We start from the raw sequence: 24,411 nt of genomic DNA on the forward strand, positions 1-24,411 counted from the left end.
AGGTCGTCCCTGGGGGGCATTTTCTTGATGTATTCTTTAAGGCCTGTTGTTTACACCTGGATGGTTCTCAGGACGCTCACTAGTCCACGGCCCCCCTCTTTCCACTTTGTGTACAGCCTCGGGATATTGGACTTGGGGTGTAACCCTCCATGCATGGTAAGGAGCTTGTTTGTCTTTATATCAATGGCCTGCATCTCTTCCAGTGACCAGGGAATTATGCCAGCAGGGTAGCCCATTAGAGGCAAGTGGCAAGTGTTCATGGCTGGGATCTTATTCTTGCATTTCCCTCCTCCACCCTCCTTAGGTATTTGGTCGTGGCTGCCCTCTGAGCTGCCTCCACATGATTGCTATTTGCTTGTGGAATTCCAGGGTATTTGTAGCTGTCCTGCACATCTGCTATACTGCCTTCATGTACTTCAATCCCTTCAGATGTAATTATCTTCCCTCGTCTAAATAGCATTCGTCCACACTTATCTAGTCCAGATGACATTCCGATGTCATTGTTGTTCATCCTTGTGAGGTGAATTAGGGAGTCGATGTCATACCCTCTATGCTAAGAGGAGGTGGCTGAGCGTTGCTCCACTTCTGAACTGGTACCCGAGACCACCCTTGGTTATGGATCTGACTGAGTGGATTCAAGCCTATGCAGAACAGCAGTGGGGACAGAGCATCTCCTTGCAATATGCCACATTTGATATTCACCTGTGCAACTGGCTTTTAGTTGGCCCCCAGAGTTGTAATCTACAACCTCATTGAGTCCTTGATGAAGGTTCTTAGAATCCAGTTTTTATACAGGTCCAAGTATTCCAGTATCCATGTGTGTGGCATTGAGTCGTAGGCTTTCTTGTAGTCAATCCAACAGGTTGTTGCTTCTGGTTATACAGTCTTGGGCGATTGCCCAGTCAACCAGTAGTTGGTGTTTGGCTGGCCCCTTCTGGTGTTATTACTAATGCCTTTCTGTGCTCTATGTACTGATCCATATGCCTACTTATTTTGGCTGCTATAATGCCTGATAGGAGCTGCCAGGTGGTCCTTTTTGAGGACTTCCTGGAGTGTGAGTGTGTGTGTGAGTATGCGCCACTTTTGGCGGTGGCGCAGCGACGACAGCAAACTATCATTGAACGCACTTAACATGTCACACACAGGCCGAAAAACTAGCAGACACACAGCCAAATGAAGTTTAAAACACACACACACACACGCACAGAAGTTTCATCTGAGTGGATTGAATTGTTTACAGCTGTTGAACTGTCATCCAAGATAGCATTTAGTAGCTAACACACCCACCCGGTCACCAGATTGACTAGCGATGTTTGAACTTGTTTTTTCTTTTTAGTCGAAGCAAACCTGGCATAGTCACCCACAAACATACACAAACCGCGTCGCGATATTTCACATTTGGTCTGAACGTACCATTTATCTTTAGATATTTTATAATGTTTAATTTGTTGCCTGAGACAGAAGGGAAAAAAGCATAACTTCTAAAATGTAAATGTGAGGAGTCAGGGGACAGAGCGGTCTTGTATGCAAATGTGATTTCATCCTATTCAAGTCCATCTGGGGAAAATGTCAGATGTGGATTATGGGAGGTTAATTCCGTTCATGAAAGTAGCACAAATGGCAGCCTAATCAGTGAGATAATTCCTTGATCTCGTAACAGTGGGTTATCTTGTTGAAATCATATTTTTTGTCATTATGCCATTGAGGTAACTATAAAACACATCACTATTACAAATTGGCTTTAAATTAGTGTTTTCTTATGTCCTTTGAAAATAATTTTGTTTGTTTTTTTAATCCCCAAAACAACAATATTGATAACTTCACCTGTAAAACACCTCAACATTCAATGGCGAAGTAACTTATATCTTATAAAAGGGGAATTCAAGTTAAAAAAAAAAAAATCTTAAAAATAACACTGGGAAAGTATTTGAAAAAAAAATTCAAGTTGAGTTTTTATACCAAGCCATGCTATACCACTTTATTTATATAGCACATTTAAAAGACAACAAGAGTTGACACCAGTGATGTGTAGGTCACAAAAAACAACACATAAAAAGCATAATTAAAACCATTAAGAAACATAAAACATAAAACATGGGGAAAAAAATTAAAAATGTACATGGTGTCAAATGGGAAGAGGGCAGTTACTCCTAAGTATAAAAGGACAAAGAGTAAAAGTAGGGCCTTGTCTAACAGGCAGAGGCAGCTCGTTCTACAGCTTTGAGGCTGCTACAGTGAAAACCCAATCTCGCCCAAAATTCATCCTGGACTTCGGAACACCCAGAAAAAGTTCGCTGGAAGACCGAAGGGACCTTCAGAGTACATATGGTTCCTGAGAAGACCACACACCACACATGCTGTCTGACATCTTTCCTGAACAGTGTAAACCGGGATTCCTCCATGAAGAGAACACCTCTCCAACGTGCCAGATGTCATCGAATGTGAGCATTTGCCCACTCAAGTCGGTTACTGGAGTCAGGTCGAGACCCCGATGAGGATGACAAGCATACAGATGAGGTTCCCTGAGACGGTTTATGACAGTTTGTGCAGATGCTTTTTGGTTATGCAAACCTGGTCTCAAACTATCTTGGAGATGAACATGCTGGATATGGAGGTCCTGGGCCGCTGTGGGTAAATGTGGCCTGCGGTTGTGCGGCTGGTTGGATGTACTGTAAAATGCTCTGAAACACCTTTGGAGACTGCTTATAGTGTCATGTTTTGCTCTAGGCGCACTCTGTGTCTCTCTCTCTCTTTGTGTTAGTTGCAGCCCAGCTGGAGTGGGGGGCGTTTCCTTCGCACCTGTGGCGTATCATAATCAGCTAGGTTTAAAAGGACACTGTTCACCACCACATCTTGTCGGATTATTGACCTTGCTCGCTTTCTAGACGTCACATTCTCGTATCTTGTTCTCGATTTTTCCGGTAAGGTTTTGTTGTATAAAGTTTTTATTCCTCGTCACTTTGACTGAGCGCTTTGTGTTTCGTGTTGATGTTTTTTTTTACAATCTCGTTGTGTTTTTCGGTTGTCAATATTTCCTTGCCTTGTGCGAGCGTTTTGTGTTCCCCATTTGATGTTCCCTGGCCTTGTTTTTGCCAGCGTCCTTTGTTCATACTTTGTCGGTCATTTTGGGATTTTGTAATTAAAGATTTTTCTGTTTTACGCTTCTGTCTCATTCTGTGTTTTTGGGATCCACATTTTTTCCTGTCCGCTTTTGTCGGACATGACATATAGTAGAGAAATGCACATTCAATACACGAGCAATAGCTCTGATTGACATTCCTGCTGTCAGAATGCCAATCGCACGCTGCCTCAAATCTTGCGACATCTGGGCATTGTGCTGCGTGATAAAACTGCACCTTTCAGAGTGGTCTTTTATTGTTGGCAGTCTAATGTCGATGTCAGACTACACCAATGTAGCCTGAGTTTGGGCCGGCAGACATGTCGCGGACAAACATAGTGTCTCGTAGCCGATTTTGAGTTGTCGTGATGCATCGTAACCCACATAGTGTGACATACTCAACGATTGGTCGTTTGGCATCTGGAACCCTTCACGACCACCATGACGAAAGTCTGGCATGTCAGAATTTTTGTTCGTCTTGCCGCATAGTGTGACATGTTCTACCTTGACCAATAGTTGGTCCATTTAGAAGAGGATCCATATACATCTATTAAGATTTCTGAAAAACGTTGATGTTATTCGCTATTCAGTGTTGATGATTGTATCAGGCCAAGAGCCACAATCAGATTTCTCTGCTTCTTGGGGAATTGGTAGTAAGTTGGCTCAAAAGTACTTGATTCTGTATTGATCAAAGGAGAAGCTTCCAAATGGTTCAGCTAGTCAAAGGGAGGGCTGGGTTGTAATTCAATATAAATATGTATCACGATAGTCACATGACCGATATTAATAGAAAATGCCTTAGATTAAATGCTCGATAGAAAAAAATCTGAACGCAAACCCCGACCATGGCATTGTGCCGGTTGTAGGCAGCGCGCAGCCACCTCCAAACATGAAGAACAAGCAATTAAACCATCGAAGAAGTCGCTCAACCAATGTAGAAGAAGCATTCAAACCAACAAAGAAGAAGCAGTCAAACCAATGAAGATGAAACAGCTAAACCAACGGCGAAATAGTGCACATACTCATGCGAAACGAGAGGGTGGCATAACCTTGTTCGAATATATGACCAGTCAACTCAGTAAAATTCTCACAAAAAGATTATATTGTGCACACTAACCCGATTAAACACTGGTTCCCTGTCTTTGACGTGCCAGCACCAGTGTTAGCCATGTCGGACCCTCTGCATCAGACTCAAATAAAAATCATGGAAGTACAAAGTAAAATTTGAAATGGACTTTGACAATGAGTCCGCTAAAAAAGTAAAGCAGTCCCAAGACGGTTGGTCAACGCTAATGTATGCACTGCAAGAGAATATTAGATCACTACACTTCCATTGTATGAACACTGAGTTAAGTCACTATCAACGAAACTGCTGGGTAGCATCTAATAAATCTAATCCAAAATAAGCATTTACAATGCACTGGTGGAGGAGCAATGTACACAAAAACTTAAAAAAAAAAATTCAAATAGGTTAAAACGAGTCAACAATTATCAATATTAACTGATTTGTAATACTTCTACTGTGAAATATTTTTTCAGGCATATTGCCCAGCCCTACTAAGCATATTAAGGCATTTATTTAATCTTTGTATCGACCATCTTTTTTTTTACTTTTTCTGTCATAGTCTGTCTTTTGAGTTTGGTTTTTGACTTTAGTTTTCATGTTCTCCTTGTGTTCCTTTGTCTGTCTCTCGTAAGGTTATTGAGTCCACCTGTGCTTGTCATCCCTGATGTTAGCCAATCACCTCCCTTCTACCCTCTGTGCCTTGTCCAGGTGTTCTTTGTTGAATCGTCAACTTGTCTGTGTTTAGTTCCCCGCGTTCTTTCAGTCCTTGAGGGTTCATTGTGATTTGTCAATTGTCTGTCAGGTCAGTGTCAAGTCCGAATCCTTTTCCAGAGTGTTGTTTTAGTTTCTTCCCTCCTTGTTGTTTTTGGACTTCAGCATTTTGGTTATCCCAGTGTCTCGTTTACCTTTTTTTCCCACTAAATACTTAATATTGCACTTCATTTTTGCCTCCTGTCTCCCTGCATTTGGGTGCTTCTCCACGCAAACTATGAAATTTTTCATATAGGTGCGTTGACTTCTTATTCAAGATTATTATATGTTAAAATAAGATTACCTAAATTCAGCCTTTTTTCTCGGGTTACTTATTTTCAATAGTAAAAACAAAATGCAATATATATTGCTATCAACCAATATGAAATACCTATTTGGTGATATACTTTTCAGTCATATCGCCCAGCCCTAGGCAGGTGCCTGACTTGGCATGATTGTCATCAGCAATGATGGACCAGTGGGTCTGTTCACCTTGTATTGTTACTAGGTCAATCCAACACGTCGCTTGGTTATGGCCTATAGATGTCAGGTCACATCATTGGTGAAGATTTTTATGGCGACGTAACTATGTTTGGAATATGCTATATATTTTCAGTGCCCTAAATATGTTTTGTCTTATGTTCATTTGTAAGAAAACAACTTCCAAAGAGGTATCCATCCAATCTAGACACAAAATGAAGTGACACGCCATGGATTAAATACAACTATAGACCATTATGGAAAGTGGTACTGGATGTCTTCCAGAGTATGACCGAGTTGTCTTTTAGCAATGCACCGAACCCCCTCAGCTACTCCTGTGCACAGTTGCATTATTACTCACTCGCTCTGTGTGTGTGCATTTGAGTTTCCAACCCTAGGTCAGTGGAACTACAGAAAATGCCCCAAAACATTTCTGCTCAATCATCAGTATTCTTCATGGTGAAAAACACTTCTATAAAAGTGGGACTTAGAGCTAGTTCGTTCTTAAGAGCGGTTCGGGGATGAGGCCCAATGTCCCAGCTGGAGATCAGCAAATTCAACCCCTGTGCTGGGCATCTGTGAATGAGTGGTCAAGAATGTGGGCAGTGAATGAAGGGCTCCAGGATCAATTTACACTCTGAACTCACAACTGAGGTGTCCTTTATGAAGGCACCTGACTTGAATTGCTCCCTGGGGCCTGTAAAGCTGCCTACTGCTCCTGTGTGTGTCACAAATGGAGTGTACTTGCAGTGTTCACATCTGTGGCGGGTTAAATGCAGAGGTAAAATTGTATATAATACAAAGGGTCTTGATTTGTGGTCTAACCGATGCTTAAATGCTAGGAGTTAACCTTCACACATTTCCTGCCTCAACTAGTTATTTTTCATTTTTGTTAAAAAATCATCTCATACAGTTTAACACTACACATAATCTTTACCTCAATTAGTTACACGAGCAAGTCAAGAATATTACAAACAGGTCTTAGTATTGCATAATGTGTACAGTTTAATACCACTGACATCTACGAACACAACAATGAATACAATAATGAATTCATATCTTACAGCACAGGTGTCAAGCTCCGGTACTGCAGGGCCGCTTTCCTGCAGGTTTTCCAATTCTCCATGCTGCAACACACCTGTTTCAAATGATCATGATAGTATCAGGCGCCTTCAGAGCTTGCTGATGAGCTGATCATTTGAATCAGGTATGTTGCAGCAAGGAGAGATGGAACACATGCAGGAAAGTGACCCTTGAGGACATGGGTTTTGACACCTACATGTCTTACAGTGTCACTCAGAACTGCATTATTTTCAATTTGTGATAATCCGTGTTTTAGTTGACTTTGTTTGGATTAGATTTTGGTTTTGTTTCATGTTGTCGTTTTCCTGTGTCCTTTGTTCATGTCTTCTCTAATCATTTGGTTTTCGTCTCCACATGCTCGCGTCAGCGTCAGTGTCTGCCAATCAGCTTCCTCCGGCCACTTGTGTCTTGTCCCAGTGTGCCTCATTGCCTCATATTTTTGTTTGAATTCAGTTTCCTGCTTTCTTTCAATCTGTGTCTGTGCAATGTTGTCATACAGCATGTTTCCTTAGTCCTTTCGTGATGACTCCATTACCTGTGTTTGTTATCTTATATCTTGTTTCTTTTTTGGACTTTGTTAATTATGTGGATTATTACTTGTGCCTTATTTTACTTTGTGGTATTTGAGAATGAATCCTTTGAGTACATTCTGCACTTGTGCCTTGCCTCCCTGTTTCCCTCTGCTTGAGTCCTCTACCTTTTACCACCACTACCATGAAAACCTAATCCTGAGAATGCACAAAATACACAGACCAAAGGACCCAGTGGGGGGTGCACAGCATTGCCCTACATGCCATTGCCCTACACACCATCTGTCTGCTTGTCATTAACCTCAGCCTGCTGACCAAGCTGTCCGGTGACAGGCTGAAGAGGCAAATGCGCTATGCTGCAGCAGCGCACATTTCCTGGTCTTCCACGAGGCGGCTCACGGTCTCTGTTGCTGTGCCATGGCACCTCACGGGCCCCATTCCTGTTCTGGCGCTCATACCAGTTAGGCGACTGCTCATGGCTCAGTCACTCAACCATGTCCTGATTGGGCGGCCTGGTCCACATTCCCAGGTGCCGAGGACTAAGCGGAGCCTCAGAGGGATCACACCTTTTCGGCTGCTGGTCCTTCCCTTTTGGAATGACCTCCCATTGGATGGCAAGCTCCCTTTCTGTCCACTTTTAAAACCCGATTGAAGATACATTTCTATTCGCTGGCTTTTGATCCGACCTGAGACCTGAAATTTTTGGTTCTTTTCCGGTGTCTATTGTATATAGTGTTTTATGTTAATTCATTGATTTCACATGTTTTAATATGGCTATTTTGTTGTTTATGTGTAAAGTGCTTTGTTACAGCTCTAGCTGTTGTGAATAGCGCTATACAAATAAAATTGTATTGTATTGTATTGTATCGGACCACGTCAAGACTGGTCCACCAGGACTGCCGCACAAGTCACTTGTCCATGCCATGACTGGCCTACGTTAACTGCCGGGCCAATTTCCTGTCTCTCTTTCAGGGCACGTCTTTCAAACATCATTGGACCCAGCCCCATAGGCACACATTCTGCGACCACCATCCAACCCTGCTCTATACATGGAGTGCACCCAACCTGTGTCTCATCTCGCCACCAAAACATCCACGAGACTGGCTCTGATGGGCATACTCTCTTGCAGGCATCCTTCTATTCACCCTCTTGGAGATAGTTTTGCCTTTTGGGACAGCTGTAATCCATCACTTAAGGGGAGGGTTATGTCATGATCTGTATATAGCTGGCTTTTTTTAGATTCAATTTTAGTTTTCTTATGTCATGTTTTCCTACTTCCGTCTCCATCTGTTCACGTTAACCCTGTTCCTTGTGTCTACCAATCAGCTTGTCTCGTCAGTTTGTATTGGATTGTTTGGATTTAGTTATTTTTCTAAAGCCCCTATCCCACTCAGCGCTGAGTATTTGTAAATGTTTGCAAAGGTAGCGAATGTTGCGTTCTCGTAAGGGTTCGTTCAAGGTCACAAATGTTTGCCGAGCAGTCACCAGACGTTCGCCTGTCCACTTCTTGTCGCATGTTCAAAATTTAATTGCAACAAGAACAAACACTCAAACTGTTGGTGAATGTTTGTGACCTTGAACGAATCCTGATGTAAACGTGCATTCGCTAACTTTGCCAACAGTCTCAAATGTTCTCATTTCAGTGGGATAGGGGCTTAAAGTGGCAGGTCAACCAAAACATATTTTTTTCCAGAGTATGTTCTGTGCAGGCGCACTAGTTGAGACAAGCCATTTGATTAATTCTGCATTTGTGGAATATGAGTTAAGCAGCAAAATCCCCCCGCTTTTAGCCATCTCAGGGGGTGGCCATTTTGTCACTTATGTCCACTGAAAATGACTTCACAGTGTCTCAGGGCTCAGATAACGACCAATCAAGGCTCAGCTTTAGTTATAACAACCAATCATGGCTCAGCTTCATAAAACAGGTGAGCTGTGATTGGTCGTTACCTGAGCCCTGAACAGTTGTGATGTCATTTTCAGTCTACAGAAGAGACGAAATGGCCGCCCCCATAGATGACTAAAAAAACGGGTGGATTAACTCTTATTCCAATACGCAATATTTATCAGAATGTCTTGTTTCAACCAGTGGGGCCTGCACAGAACATATTATTGAAAAAAATATGTTTAGGTTGACTTCCACTGTAAGGGCAGAATATATGGCACTTATATATTATTACACTCAAATGCAGGCAATACCTCGGAAAATCACATGTGCGCCGTACATTGTTACAAAACTAGAAATGACATCATGGACTTCCATTTGTTTTATGTATTGGTATTCCAAAACCACAATACTGATGTGTGCTGCTGCTTTCAGTTAATATCAAAAGCATACAGATAACTGTCTTGTTGATGGGCATCTATAGTACAATACAACAGCAGTAAAGCAGTGTGTGTTGAAAATATTCTGAAGGCATAATTTCGATCAGCAATTTACAATTTTATATTGTTTTACTTGTTAAATTCCATTGTACCAATGTGCAAGTAAAAAGAAAAGTGATCAGTCATGCTCTGTTCAATGCTGAGCAACCACCCTCATTCATTCAAGCTTCATGCATAATACGCTACAATATGCAGAAGCAGCTCTTAGAGTGCTTCAGCGGAAACAGATTTTCGTCAAGAGTTGCCTTCCACACTTGACAAAACCAGAAATTGGCAATTCATTCTTATGTTAATTTTACTTCTTCATTGTTTCATGCCCTTCTCTTATCACAATCACTTCTTTCCTGCACTGGTTCAAATTGCAGAGTATGTAGATTTTTTTTTTTTTTTTATGCAATTGAGAATGCGACCCCCCACATCTATGAGAAGAATAACCTAATCAAGACAAATTGGTTCTAATCTTTTCCATTATTAATGGGATATTTAGAGAAAAACTAAATAGAAATAGACAGCAAAATACATTGCATGGTGACTAACAGACGTTGAAAAGTATTGTGAGTCAGAAGATACACAAGTACATAGATGGACGTTCTTGGAGGTTAGTTTAACTTACCAACTTTAACATGGTCTAGCAGATGAAGAGCAGTGTATCACCAAGCGCTTCCAAAACTAAGAAGTGAAAAAGACAGGGAAATATAAAGGATAAGGCACTAATTGCTCTCTGGTGATCAATAGAGAGAGGGGGCCAGTATCTAAATTTTTAATATTGATAATGTTTGAAAACATAGGGAGGTAAATCCGAAGAAAACAAGCAATTGATCATACATTCTCACGTTTAGAAAATTATTCTCTTTGAGAGAATAATACACGTCTGCAGAGATACTGAATTAAAGTGCTAATGCCAGTCATTATCATACGCAGGTCCAAGATTTTCAAATAAACATCGTTGGGAGCAGCATGTATGCAAGGGATTTTGTTTTTTTATAAATTACTGAACATGCATTTCACTGTTCAATATTTAGGAGCCTCTGATTTTTTTTCTTAAACTCATAATGCAAAGCTCCCAAACATGGATAAGTACCTACTAAAGTGATCAGCCAATATAGAGGCATTTCCAGTTTTGGCAATCGAGAGAGATGTTACCCTGTAACTGTTTTGGAAGAAATTACAACTTAAGAATCCCCTCATCAGGCTCGACATTCCCTGTGCAAAAAGGCCTTTGCCTTGTTCATTTTGCAAGTCAAGATTTATTTGAGAGCTCTGGGATGCTGGGACTTGTCTTTCTTTTTGCAAAACACTTGAATTGCTGCTCTCGAGTCCTAAACTCATTGTAGCACTATTCACAAGCTGAGCCATCTGACAGCTGTGTAGTAGCCTGTGCCACAATGTTCAGTCTCATGCTCCTCCAAAGTACAAGAGAACAAATTGTTTCTCATTTACTGCTCCTACCCATCTTATGTTAAATATTTTAGTTGCAGCATCAACAGCATAGTTAATAGTGAGTGCAGACTTAGAGAACATCCCCTCATGTATATAATACATAATTCAATTAAAAAAATATCAATTTCAATTCTTCTTTGAGTTTAGTCATTTAAAAGGGAAGTCAACCCAAACATTTTTTTTCCAAGAATATGTTCTCTGCAAGCCAACTAGTTGAAACAAGGCATAAATATTGCGTTTGCGGAATAAGAGTTAATACACCCATTTTTGTCACTTCTGCCGACTGAAAATGACATCACAACTGCTCAGGGCTCAGGTAATGACCAATCACGGCTGACCTGTTTTCTGAAGCTGAGATGGCTTAAAAGGGGTGGATTTTGCTGCTTCACACATATTCCACAAGTTTAATCAGAATGCCGTGTTTCAACTAGTGGGCCTGCTGGGAACAGATTCTTGAAAAAATTGTTTGGGTTGGTTAAGTTTGTACTTGCTAATTTCTAAAAAATATTAGAACAATCATTGATTCATTTTTGGGCAACTTCAATCTGATTCTGTCCAGCCATGTGGACAACTCTGAAAATTCCTACTAGTGTCTCTTGTTTTCTATTCCGTAAAAGTATTTTGTTATTCCAATATCAATATATATATTGTAAGTAACTGGGCGGTAGGGCTCGCCCTAAGAAAAATAAAATGCCAAGGGGCCCATATTTTTGGTGAGACATTTAGTCACAGTGTACTGTGTAACCCATAGGCAAGGCAAGGCAAGTTTATTTGTATAGCACATTTCATGCACAAGACAACATAAAACATCAAAAGCATTACAGAAAGAGAAATAAATCATTAAGAATTACAAAAATCAAAATCACGAAGAATAATTAGATTAAAATGATTAAAAGCAAGATAAATGAAAAAAATACCGTGCAGATTTCATGCATAGGCGCATGAAAACAGAAATTTTTTCACCTGGATTTAAAAGTGTTTACATTTGGTGAAAGTTTAATCTCCACTGGCAGTTTGTTCCACTTTTTTTAGCAGCATAACAGCTAAAAGCTGCCTCCCCATGTTTAGTCTGTTTAGTCATACACCCAGATTTCACATATTCATCAGATTTTGCTGCACTGCAGAAGATAATTCAAACTTCTCAATCCAACTGACTGTCAGTATTTACAATAGATGGTGCCAAACCTCATTCTAAAATATGGGAAAAAAAGTTGAGTTATTCACTTTAAGGTTGTAATCTAGTATCAAACTCACATAAAATACATTTCTATCAAGTCAAATAAAGTAAAACTGAAACTGTAATAAATACTAGAACTATTTCACAGTCTCACAATGTACTGTATAGTCATAATCACCAGTACAACAGTGCAAAAAGGTGAAATAATTCAAACATCATAACAATCATGCAGTAAATAATTATGGTATACATACTGTAAACTACCCCGTGCCTGCGTGGGTTTTCTCCGGGCACTCCGGTTTCCTCCCACATTCCAAAAACATGCATGGTAAGTTGATTGGATACTCTAAATTGCCCCTAGGTGTGATTGTGAGTGCGGATGTTTGTCTCTGTGTGCCCTGCGATTGGCTGGCAACCAGTTCAGGGTGTCCCCCGCCTACTGCCCAAAGATAGCTGGGATAGGCTCCAGCACGCCCCGCGACCCTTGTGAGGAGAAGCGGTACAGATAATGGATGGATGGATACTGTAAACTAAAACTTTAGTGCTAAAGATTGTTATGTTCTTTTGGTGCATAGTGACTGAAACAAATGTATTGTAGAACTAGAAATCAGAGCTGGGCATTCCGCCTATGTGACCGACTGGTCCACCTATCCGCCTATGACAGATAGCCATTTTGTAGGCGGTAAACGAAAGACGGGAACCTTAGAAAAATAAACGGACTAAGCATAGTCGGAAGCCCATTTTTTCCATCTATGTAATCATTTATCGTCTATTTCGCAGTGAGGCTTCAATGGCCGCAACGAGTTCCTTCCAGTTCCTGTTCGCTGCGGTCGAGGCTTCTCTGTTTCCCATTCGCCGCGGCAGAGGCTTTTTGACAGCTTCTGGGTCCTAAAAGGAGACGCATTTAGTCCGGCCGCGGTGAGTCTTTCATGCCACGGTGAGTCTTTCATTTCAAATATCGCGCAGCGGTTGCAAGTAGAAGTTGGTCAAAGTTGGTAGACAGAAACTAGGGATGTCACAATATCTGCAATTTTGTTATATCACAACATTAAAATTGCCATGATATCGTCGACGCCATGTCACGATATTAACAGCTGCATATCTGTTTAAAAGCCCAAGTTGTTTTCTATTCGTGCAATTCCTGCACCGTCTGTTTTATTCGTTTCATTACGATATTTTCCGGACTACAAGCCGCAACATTTTTCCTAGGTTTTGAGGCGTGCGGCTTATAGTCTGTGGATTTTTCTTTCACCGCTCGGGGCGCTCTAACCAGAATGACAGTACAATTCAATACAATACATTTCCCATTAACTGGATGTGACAGGTGGAGCAGTTCAACAGGTGAGGGAGCTATGCACTAGGTTATTGCACCAGGTGCTGTAATGCTTTGATTTTATGTTTTCCTAGAGGTCCCTAAAGTGCACATGAATGCGATTGGCTGATGTTATGTCTGTTCTGTTGTTTTGATGTGAAATGCTATTGTTGATTTAGTACAGTTGGCAGCACGTCGCGTGTTAGATTGGCTGACTTTATCAACTTAAAAGAAGACGGGTGCATATGTAGAATGTAGTATAACAATAGATGGTGGACATTAGCTGACAAACTGGAGCGGCAGCCGGCAGTGAAATGACCATAAGGACCGTTTATCTTCTCTTGATTCTGTTCCGTTTTAATCAGCAACGTTGCTGCAGTGTTAAAAGGCACTGTTAGGAATGAATCTGCTCAGGTACATACATGTACATTTACAGTTCATAATCGTTCTGTAAATGCAGTAAATATAAAAGTTTTCAACATAGATAGGTGCGGCTTATATAAAGGTGTGGCTTATTTAATTTTTTCCCCAAATCTTTTAAGGGTAGAGTGGGTGCGGCTTATATAACAGTGCGGCTTATAGCCCGGAAGGTACGGTAGTGCAGTTTAATTTGAAGGGGAACAGAAGATATTGGAGTTCCTCCACAAATTGACCCGATTCACAATGTGTGCGTGCATTAGCAAGTAAGTGCCTCAATAATATTAGGTGTTCGGTCATTGTAGGTAATTTATATGAATTGAGGTTAATGTTAACTACACTATTTGAACAATATGTATCATTAGGACCACAGCTAATTAGCGCTGTGTGGAGACATTTACATGCAACTGCTTATGTTTATTTTATTTGTATTTTGTGTTCTACAAAAAACATACACACACTCAAGCAACCAAATTAAACAAATCAAACTGATTATTGCTCACATGAACAAAACTGTGCTAACCAATAAAAGGTCCCATAAATCAGTCATACCAGCAAATATTTTTCAACATCTTGGCCCGCTTCAGTCGAACATAGCATTGTGCCCTACATCATGATACTTTGTGCTGCTGTGCGGGGCCTATAGGTGTGCATGATGGGCCAAGCCTATTTCTTTGTGAATGCTGTTATGTACAAAAACAGAATATATGTGAGGTTTTGTTTTAATATGAGCTCCTTTTTCTTCTTACAATATCGTCCGTTTTATACAGTATCGTGAGCTTTTTGTATATCGCCAATCTCCTCACAATACCGTGATAATTATCGTATCATTAGTTTTATATCATGATCGTGTCATTTGGATATCGTGACAGCGGAAACGCTAACGGAATCCCCTTTTAAAATGATAGTCGGACCGGCCTATTTTGTCCCGCCGGACAACAAGGCGGCTAGACGGACGGCGGAAGGGTTCCCACGCTGCAGGCGGAAGACAATAAACGGACCCGGAATTTTAAGTAAAATGCCCAGCTCTGCTAGAAACCATGACTAAAGATACAACTAAAAACGTCTTTCAAGTATAAATACAATACAATACAACTTTATTTATATAGCGCATTTCATAGCTGCTACAGATGTAACAAAGCATTTTACATGACAATAACAAACTAGCAATAATATAACAAGTGAAAGCAATCAATTAAGACACAAATTACTATATACAGTAGGCACCGGAAAACAGCAGAAAAGTTTTAGTCTCATGTTGGATCAAAAGCTAAAGAATAGAAATGTGTCTTCAAACGGGTTTTACAAAATGGACAGAGGGGCTTGTCGATTTATTCTTTGGTAAGCTAAGGTTTAATTTGAAGTTCAGCTTCTCACCGTGTGTTACTACCCTCATGCATTGTCCTCCCGACGGCACACAACCATGGACGTCTTTGCTGTTTTCCATCAAGAATTGCATTAATGTTCAGAATCGGGGCCATTTAGTGGCAGGGGGGCCGTAAGAAGCTGCTTAGTCTGTTTATAGGCTGGGCGATGATTAGCATCAAGCCAAAGTCTGTCATGTTTGGTCTGTGTTGGTTTTGTTTTTTTATTTAGTTTCATGTTTTGCTCAGTGTTCTGTCTGTCCCTTCATGATTATTGTGTCCACCTGTGTGCCTTCCACTCCCTAGTGTCAACCAATCAGCTCCCTCTTACGTGTCTAATCCAGGTGTTTCTCGTTGTCTCGTCATTGTGCTTGTATTTAAATTGCTAGGTTTTGTTCAGTCCTTGTCGGGTCATTGTCATTGTAGTCCTTGTTGTCGATGCTGTCGTGTGAACAGAGTTACCTGTCGTCAGGCCACGCCAATCCGAGCCTCGTCACCACGCCAATCCGAGCCTCGTCACCACGCCAATCCGAGCCTCGTCACCACGCCAATCCAAGCCTCGTCACCACGCCAAGCCAAGCCTCGTCACCACGCCAAGCCAAGCCTCGTCACCACGCCAAGCCAAGCCTCGTCACCACGCCAAGCCAAGCCTCGTCACCACGCCAAGCCAAGCCTCGTCACCACGCTAAGCCAAGCCTCGTCACCACGCTAAGCGAAGTCTCGCAAGCCAAACCTCGTCACCACACCAAGCATCTGAATCTGGTCAATTGTATTTCATTTCATTAAAATATCATAAACTGCCTCTTCCTCTCACATGTGGTTCCTCCTTGTCTTGCATCTGGCCAAATTCTGACAGTGGAAAGTTAAAAATTGTCTGCTCTGGTTTTGCAATGTCCTTGATCACCCCCTTTGGCTGAAGATGGGGACCAGTTTATAAAGCTACTAATATTTCAACAGAGTCCACCAAACACCCTTTAATAAACCTTATCAGAAAATGGCTGCTGTACGGTATAGCATACCCTGACTGCTCCTTCCTTGGATGGGCAAACTTTTGTGAAAAGCTTTGCTTGATTTTGCACTGTTGAGACCAAGCATGAAAATCACTTTAAAAACAAAATCAATGTAGTTGTAGTTTGTGCATTATCTGCACATTTAATTTCCGCTCTGATGTGCTTTTTCACTGACCTCATACAAGCCCGTACAAGACATAAAAAGGGCAGGTCTGATCTACATTACAGTACAGTGGTACCTCTACTTACGAAATTAATTGGTTCTGGAATAAATTTCTTAAGTAGAAAATTTTTTAAGTAGAGACCCGTTTTCCATGTAAATGCCCAAATCCGTTCCAAGCCCTCCAATATTCAGACATAAATGTTTTATAAAGCATAAAAATGAGTCAATACATGTTACAATTAGATTATTGCACAATAAATGAGAGTTGTGCATAATGTAAAAAACAAAGAGTAAAGAGTAAAAATGATGGTCGTTTACCTTTCAATTGCTGTCCTCATCGCTTTTTGCCCTCTTTGGTTCATGTTCTCTCTCAGAAGTGGTTTTTGCCTGGCATTTTGTAAAGATCTGATTTAATAACATGGCGACTGTTTATACATTACGGTCATATTTGGTGAGATCAACCAAACGCCTCCCTTTTTCATACTTTTCTATTATCTCTTGCTTTGTTTGTATGGACAAAAAAAAAAAAAAAAGATTTTCCCCTTTTTTTCTTTTCCTCGTTTCTAATTCACGTAAATCGGAACACCACATGCTGAAGGATTTTCCAATATTAGCATCAGGCTGGTAATTACTGACTCTAGATAGATGGCTGAATATTAACCATATGTTGATCAGACGGTAATTGCGTTACACATTTATGGTCATAATACATTCATTCATTCATTATCCATACCGCTTATCCTCACAAGGGTCACGGGCATGCTGGAGCCTATCCCAGCTGTCTTTGGGCAGTAGGCGGGGGACACCCTGAATTGGTTGCCAGCCAATCGCAGGGCACACAGAGACAAACATCCGCACTCACAATCACACCTAGGGGCAATTTAGATAGTCCAATCAACTTACCATGCATGTTTTTTGAATGTGGGAGGAAACCGGAGTACCCGGAGGAAACCCACGCAGGCACGGGGAGAACATGCAAACTCCACACAGGGAGGCCGGAGCCGGGATCGAACCCACGACCTCTGAACTGTGAGGCGGACGTGCTAACCAGTTGACCACCGTGCCGCCGGTCATAATACACAATTAGCTAAATATCTTTACACATAAGCAGTTATAAAAATCAATAGAAAGAAGAAATAAAACAATTTATGTCTAACACACCAACAGGCCTTCACATCACTGCATTCCAAGTGAGTGACCTGGTGACATTTTCCAACACTATCATATATCTATCTATCTACCTGTTTATCTACACACATAGACACATAAGGTAGATGTCCCTCTTAGCCAATGGGATGCCAGGAAGATGCTGCGTAATATCCAATGATAGAGCAGCTATGAGTATGTTGCGTTCAGGAAACTCTGGAGCTGCGAGTAGCAGCCCATACTGTATTTTTACCTTTTGTATCCTGAAATTTTTTTCGTAACAAGAGGCAATATTTTCCTGTTGAGGCGTTTCGTCACTTGAAAATTTCGTATGAAGAGACGTTCGTAAGTAGAGGTACCACTGTATAGGTCTTACAACTCATTATGAGCAAATGAAAAAAAGCTAACCGACCATTGGACTGTGATGGATTTGGATAAGTTAATATTCTCAATTGCAATGCCTCTTTACCATTGTACTCAGGACTGTTAAATGTCAATGTATTCTTGTTGTGCAAGATGTGTCAAAAGTACTAGGCTATGTAAAACATTTTTTAATATATTTATACTTGTAATTGTTGTCGATAAACTGTCTTCCATATTAATTCATGGGATGGCCGCGGCTCAGAGGTAAGCGTGGGTCATCCAATGACCGGAAGGTCCAAAATTCGATCCAGTCATGTGTTGTGTCCTTGGGCATGACACTTCACTTCACCTTGCCTCCAGTGCCACTCACACTGGTGTACGGCTGGGTGTGAATGTTTGGTGGTGGTTGGAGGGGCCTTAGGTGCACACTGGCAGCCACGCTTCAGTCAGTCGGCCCCAGGGCAGCTGTGGCTACATATGTGGTTTACCACCACCAGAGTGTGAATGCATGAGTCCTTGAATAATGCATCCGTTGTGAGTGCTTTGAGTGGCCGGTTGTCCAGAAAAGTGCTGTATCAATCTGGTGCATTATTATTATTATTAATGCTTAATTTGCATTTACCTCCGCATTATATAACAGATCTGATAATGTTTGTTGTAATTAAGATTTATTGTTGAAAAATACATGAAAAAAAATCGCAAATCAAATTGCAATTAGTAGGGGAAAATAAAAATAAAAATTTGATTATTTTCCATAATAGTTCAGCCCTATTTAAAATCTAAACTATAAGTAATCCCCTGTGAAATTAAGACACTTTAACCTCCACTGCAAAGCTTTCATGTTCTCCTGGAAGGATTATTTTGAGGTCCTCTGTAGCTCAGCCATCACGGCCACTTTGATGTCATCAAGTTCAACAAAACCAGTACCCTTGATGAGCCCCTTGGGGTTGGGAAAGAGGAAAATAATCATGCCACGCAAAGTTAATTGAATAGGCAGGTTACTCCAACGTGCTGATGTTCTTGGACATTAAAGTTCAGATGCTCAGGGCATTGGGCTTTATTCACAAACAGTGAGTACACACAAGCCAAAGATAAACGGCCCCTGCAACTGACCAGAAGAGGCAGTCTTGCAGCATTGGCTTTGTCCATCTCCGAGGACCCGTCCACTTCACCCTTGGGCAATTGTCCTCTCATCAATTGATGAGCCTGATGTGAGCAAAAATCACACACAGTGGTTGGGCAAACTCGCATGCACCACCGAGTACCCTGCTGAGGGTGTAGAGTTGGTCCACAGTTCCACGGCCGGGACCAAAAACACACTGCTCCTCTTAAATGTGCAATTTAACCTCCTGACTCCAGTAACTCTGAAGAGACCTTAGCAGGGAGGCAGAGGAGTGTGATTCCTCTGTAGTTGGAACACACGGTCCGGTTCCCTTTCTTAAAAAGGGGGACCATCACTCCAGTCTGCCAATCCAGAGGCACAGTCACCAATGTCCATGCAATGTTGTAGCGGCATGTCAAACCGGACAGCCCCACGACATCCAGAGCCTGTTGGAACTGTGAGTGGATCTCATTCACGTGTGGAGCTTTGCTTGAGAGATAGGATAGCCCGACTCAGAGTCTCCAGGCTCTGCTTTCCGAAATGGAAGGCATGTCGGTGGAATTGAGGATGTCTTCGAAGTATTCTCCCCACCGACTCACAACGTCCTGAGTTGGGGTCAGCATCTCCACTATACACATTGTTGATGGTGCACTGCTTCCCCCTCCTGAGACCCCGGATGGTGGACCAAAATTTCCTCAAAGCCGGCCGGAAGTCATTTTCCATGTTTTCGCCAAACCCCTTCCAAGCCCAAGTTTTTGCCTCAAGGATGGTGAAGCCATGAACCATACTCCACTGCCTCTAATTGGCTGATACTCACTGCCTTTGTTGATTAGATTGTCTAACTTTAGGCATGAGGACTGATGACCTAATCAGAGGCAGAGTGCGGCGGGTCATGCTGAGGAAAATATTGTTAATACATCAGGTGCCAGTGCCACTCCAGTTGGTTGACAGGTCACTCTACGTCTCCTTGTAAGATGCGTGATTATTTGAAACGTGGGAAAGGCAGAATTATCTTTCAAGTGAGTGGTACTTAGAGACCATACATTCAGTGAAGACATAATCCTCAAGGAAGTTTTAAAGGGAATGTCAACCCAAAAGTTGTCTTTCCAATAATATATTCTGTGCCTCCAATAGTCCAAACACTGCATTCTGATTAATAATGTGTTTGTGGAATATAAGTTAAGCAGCAAAATTACCTGTTTTTATCCAACTCAGGGGGTAGCCATTTTGCTACTTTTTGTCAACTGAAAATGACATCACAGTTGCTCAGGGTTCAGGTAGCGGACATGATCCCGATGAGACAACTGCTCTCCCGACGGCTCACCTCCAGGGAGTCAAGTAAGTCACTGGAGCCAAACGACTGGAGTGAAGATGAACAGGCTCCAACATGTCCACGACACTGGTTAAGATAAGCGGTTCAGTAACTGAATGGATGGATGCAATGTATATGAATAGAGTACATCACAGACAACACTCAATGATTTGTTTAAAATGGTGGAAAAGAGATCAAATGGATGGAGTGGAGTGCTGGAGAGTTTCCAAGAGCATGTGGTTGGCACCTAGCAGTGATAATGAGACACATCTCACCCTGTCACCTTTCCATCAGTATGACACCTGCAGCAGCTTTCAGCTCGCCCACGCTGTAGTCCAAATATAAGCCCATCAGTCTGTTTTTATGACAAGGTTAAGTTTTCAAGTCAGTATGACCACTTCCCAATGATATACTATACCAGTGTTTTTCAAACTTTTTTGAATTAAGGCACATTTATTTCATTTTAAAAAATCCCTCGGCACACCACCAGCTGAAATTGTGAAAAAAAGCTTATTTTAACAATATGTGTTATATTGTATGTATAAGCATTTTTTAACATTGAAGAATGACATTATATTATAACGTTCTGAAAAGGAATTAAATAAACAAAGAAAAAAGTATTTTATAATGTTTCATATTGATACTTACTCCTGTTTGGATAAATATGCATCACTAATTCGCTTGTCTCTAAGCAAAGACAATTAGCTATACCTGCTGGTGCTCCTGCTGCTACCTGCAGGTATGGAAGAGTACTACAATGTAGTAAAGACATGATTACGCTGCCAGGCGCTAGACCGCACAGGCACACACAAATTAGATGATATCCCACGGCACACCTGACAATATCTTGCGGCACACTATGCTATGCTATACTATGCTATACTATACTATACTATACTATACTATACTATACTATACTATACTATACTATACTATACTATACTAACTAGTGGGCTTGCATAGAACATATTCTTGAAAAAAATACATTTGTGTTGACGTCAACTTTAAGGTCTACTTCTGCATTTTTCAGCAAAACCTATACATGATTTTTCAAGGTATTGTGTTCACAGAAAATAAATACAGTAGGGGATATAACTTTCTTGAATGAGGCAATGATCAAATACAATGAAGTAAGTTACCAAATTTACCATGACCACACATCTGGCTATTGGCCATCATCTTCAGCTTCATTCTCTTCCGTATGTCTTGTTATGAAACAGCATTGGATTTCAATGCTCATTTCAAATAAAGACCCTGCTCGGGAATATTTTGTGCAGCCAGCTAGGTTCCATGTTCTGCTGTAATGAGGAAGATCCAACACTCAGCCAAGGATAAGCTCTCATTTTTTTACGTAACTAATTCACAGTTACACACCTGTCTCTACAAACGCCACAACAAAATACCCAGAAAGCCTTCCTGCCTTAGATGACCATTTTTTGTATATGAGGCAAAGAGTCGCGGCATAATCACAGACCCTTGGGGCTCAGATCAAGACCAATCACAGCTCGTCTGTTTTCTGAAGTTGAACTATGATTGGTCGTGTTCATATTCCACGAACACAATATTAATCAGAATGCTGTGTTTCAACTAGTGGGTCTGCATAGAACATACTGTATTCTTAAAAAATGTATGTTTGGGCTGACTTCCACATTAATTACAATACTGGACTGTCTATCACAAACTAGGTGCAATCAAATGTGCAAATGGTCATTATTTTGTTCATATTTATTTATTATTAATTTACTTATTTGTTTATATATTGTGTATTTTACCTTAGTTTTGTTATGTATTGCATATAATGTGCAGAAAATGAATGTGTTACATGGCCAACCCATATTTGTAACTGAAAGTTTTGTACAAATTCAATAGGTGATGGTTAGCAATATCATTACCAACTACAACATGACAGCTGTTCAACACAGCTGTTGGGTGGGAGGTCTTTCTTTGTTGTGCGGCCATCAGTCACTGGAAATCACTCTGATTGGCTGTTAGCCAGCAAGTACAAATCAGTGCATGAGATACAAGTCAAGTTAATGACAGGGAAAAATACATTATCTTGTAAATTAATAAGATCAGCAGAACCTTGCTTTTTACTTGAACTTGGTCCTGCGTGTGCTGCCAATGTATTGTGTGTTGCTCTGGATATGTGTGAATTTAGTTTTATGGAACCATGAGTGAGCATGGCGTTGAGAGAAATGATTTCCTAGTTATGCGCCATAAGAGCAAAAGTGCCCACAAGTGTTTGCACATGTGACTTCGTTTCTGCTTGTTTAGCTCATATGGCACAAACTAATGGAGTCCACAGAAGTAAAACCTGCTCCAAATGTTAATGCTTTCAAAGCCAGACTAAATATGTTGTTCTTTTACCCATGCTTCTGTTTAAGGTTCTCTAAATAATTTTGTAATCATATGCAGGTCATGGGGTGGCACTATGCCCTAATAGAATACCAAATGTAGTATTCCAGGCCACTAGGTGTCACTGCGACATATCTGAATCTATCTCCAGTATTTTAGGAGGGAGAAGCAGACTAAAACAGTTCAGTTCGGAGCATCCAGCAGTTGTCATGTCCACTCATTACATGGTGTCAGAAGAAAACGAATTCTTGACAACATGGATGGATTAAGAGCACCAGATGTTTTGAAAATGGACGGAAACAACACAACGGCAAATTAGATAAGATGGAGGCAAACATTTTAACCTCATATGAAAGCTATGACAATTGAAACCAAAGCACAGAAGGTACAGTCCAGCAGATTGCTACATGTAGAGCTGGGCATTTTAGAAAAAATTGAACGTCCATTATTCGTCATCTGTCTGCAGCGTGGGTACCCTACCGTCGTCCGTCATTCGCCCTTTTTTCCGTGGGGGAAAACAATAGTACCCATCTATAGGCCGGTCCACCTATGATTTTAAACGGGCTTCCATTAGCATTTCCAATTATCAACTTTGACAAATTACCGCTGGCGCAACCCCCCTGCTGAGCGATATTTTAAATGAAAGACTGACTCACTGCAGCATGGAAGTCGGACTTAATGTGTCTGCTTTTAGCACCTTCCAGGACCTTTTTGGAGCTTTATGTACTTGCCGCATTTAAAGGAGACGCGCCGTCTCAGTCTCATAACATAGGGAAAATGTCACTTCCTCTCACTTATTCCTCACTCAAGTCTGTCCCCCAAGCAGCAACTACTCAATCTAATGATATCATTGTTACAGAAGAGCAGTCGGATTCTGCAAATTGTTAACGTGATGTTAGTATGGTGAAAGTAAATCAAGGCGAGGACTGTTAAGTGGACTTAAATTGGCAAACGTCAAATAAGATTTAAAATAGATACGGGTGCCCATGCAATGTCATCCGAGTGTCCATTCAGAGAGAAATTTGTGATACATTAGGAAAGTAAATTGGTGACATTCGCAGGCAACAGCATAATGCCAAAGGGCAAATGCCGGCTCTTGGCTGAATACAAAGAAAAATACTATGACATCAAATTTCAAGTTGTGGATAAAGAAGTGCAACCAGTGCTAGGATTTAAAAGAAGTGTGTCACTTGCGAGTTGGTGAAGTGAAGAAAGCACATCAAACTATAACGGAGGAGTATGCTGATGTGTTCGAAGGACTGGGATGCATCGAAGGCATATAAAGCTCAGCGAGGATGCACAGCCAGTTGTTCATCCGCCACAAAAAGTCCCTGTTGAACTCGGAGAAAAAGTGAAGACAGAGCTAAAAAGGATGGAAAACTGCATGTAATTGAAAAGGTGACAGAACCAAGAGCATGGGTGAGCAGTATGCTGACTAAGTGACTAATATGGGATCCAGAAAAGCAAATAAACGGAATATGCAATTACCTTAAAGATTTAATTGAGGCAATTAAGTGGGAACTACATGGGACACATTCTAACAGCTGATGGATTAAATCCAGATCCGAAGAAAGTGGAAGCAGTCAAAAAAATGGAGAAACCCACTAACAAAACAGAGTTGCACCATTATTTAGGGATGGTAACCTACCTGGGCAAGCGTATACCCCAGCTATCCACTGTCACTGCCCCACTACAGATCCTGTGGAGAAGACCACGGAATGGTGCCAGATGGAGGAGCAGAAGAAGAGCTTTGAGAACCAGCAAAGGATGGTCACTGAAGCTCCAGTGCTAATGTTTTATGATGCATCTCGGCCTGTGAAAACTGAGTGTGGATGCCTCTA

General features: G+C 41.2%; 1 protein-coding gene and 1 long non-coding RNA gene across 6 annotated transcripts in view; one reads left to right on the forward strand and one right to left on the reverse strand.

The window, feature by feature from the left end:
- tenm3 (teneurin transmembrane protein 3) overlaps window positions 1-24,411 on the reverse strand; it is a 390,360-nt gene that overhangs the window by 335,640 nt on the left and 30,309 nt on the right. The gene's annotated exons all lie outside the window — the stretch shown is intronic.
- On the forward strand, window positions 4,880-15,932 carry LOC147145454 (uncharacterized). Its single transcript, XR_015087251.1, has 4 exons — window positions 4,880-4,986; window positions 8,000-8,156; window positions 12,807-12,944; window positions 15,592-15,932. It is a non-coding gene; the product is annotated as an uncharacterized LOC147145454 (long non-coding RNA).

Source organism: Filicampus tigris, chromosome 6 (genome assembly GCF_054856515.1).
Source record: "Filicampus tigris isolate MCC_2025a chromosome 6, RoL_Ftig_1.0, whole genome shotgun sequence".
Classification (NCBI taxonomy): domain Eukaryota; kingdom Metazoa; phylum Chordata; class Actinopteri; order Syngnathiformes; family Syngnathidae; genus Filicampus; species Filicampus tigris.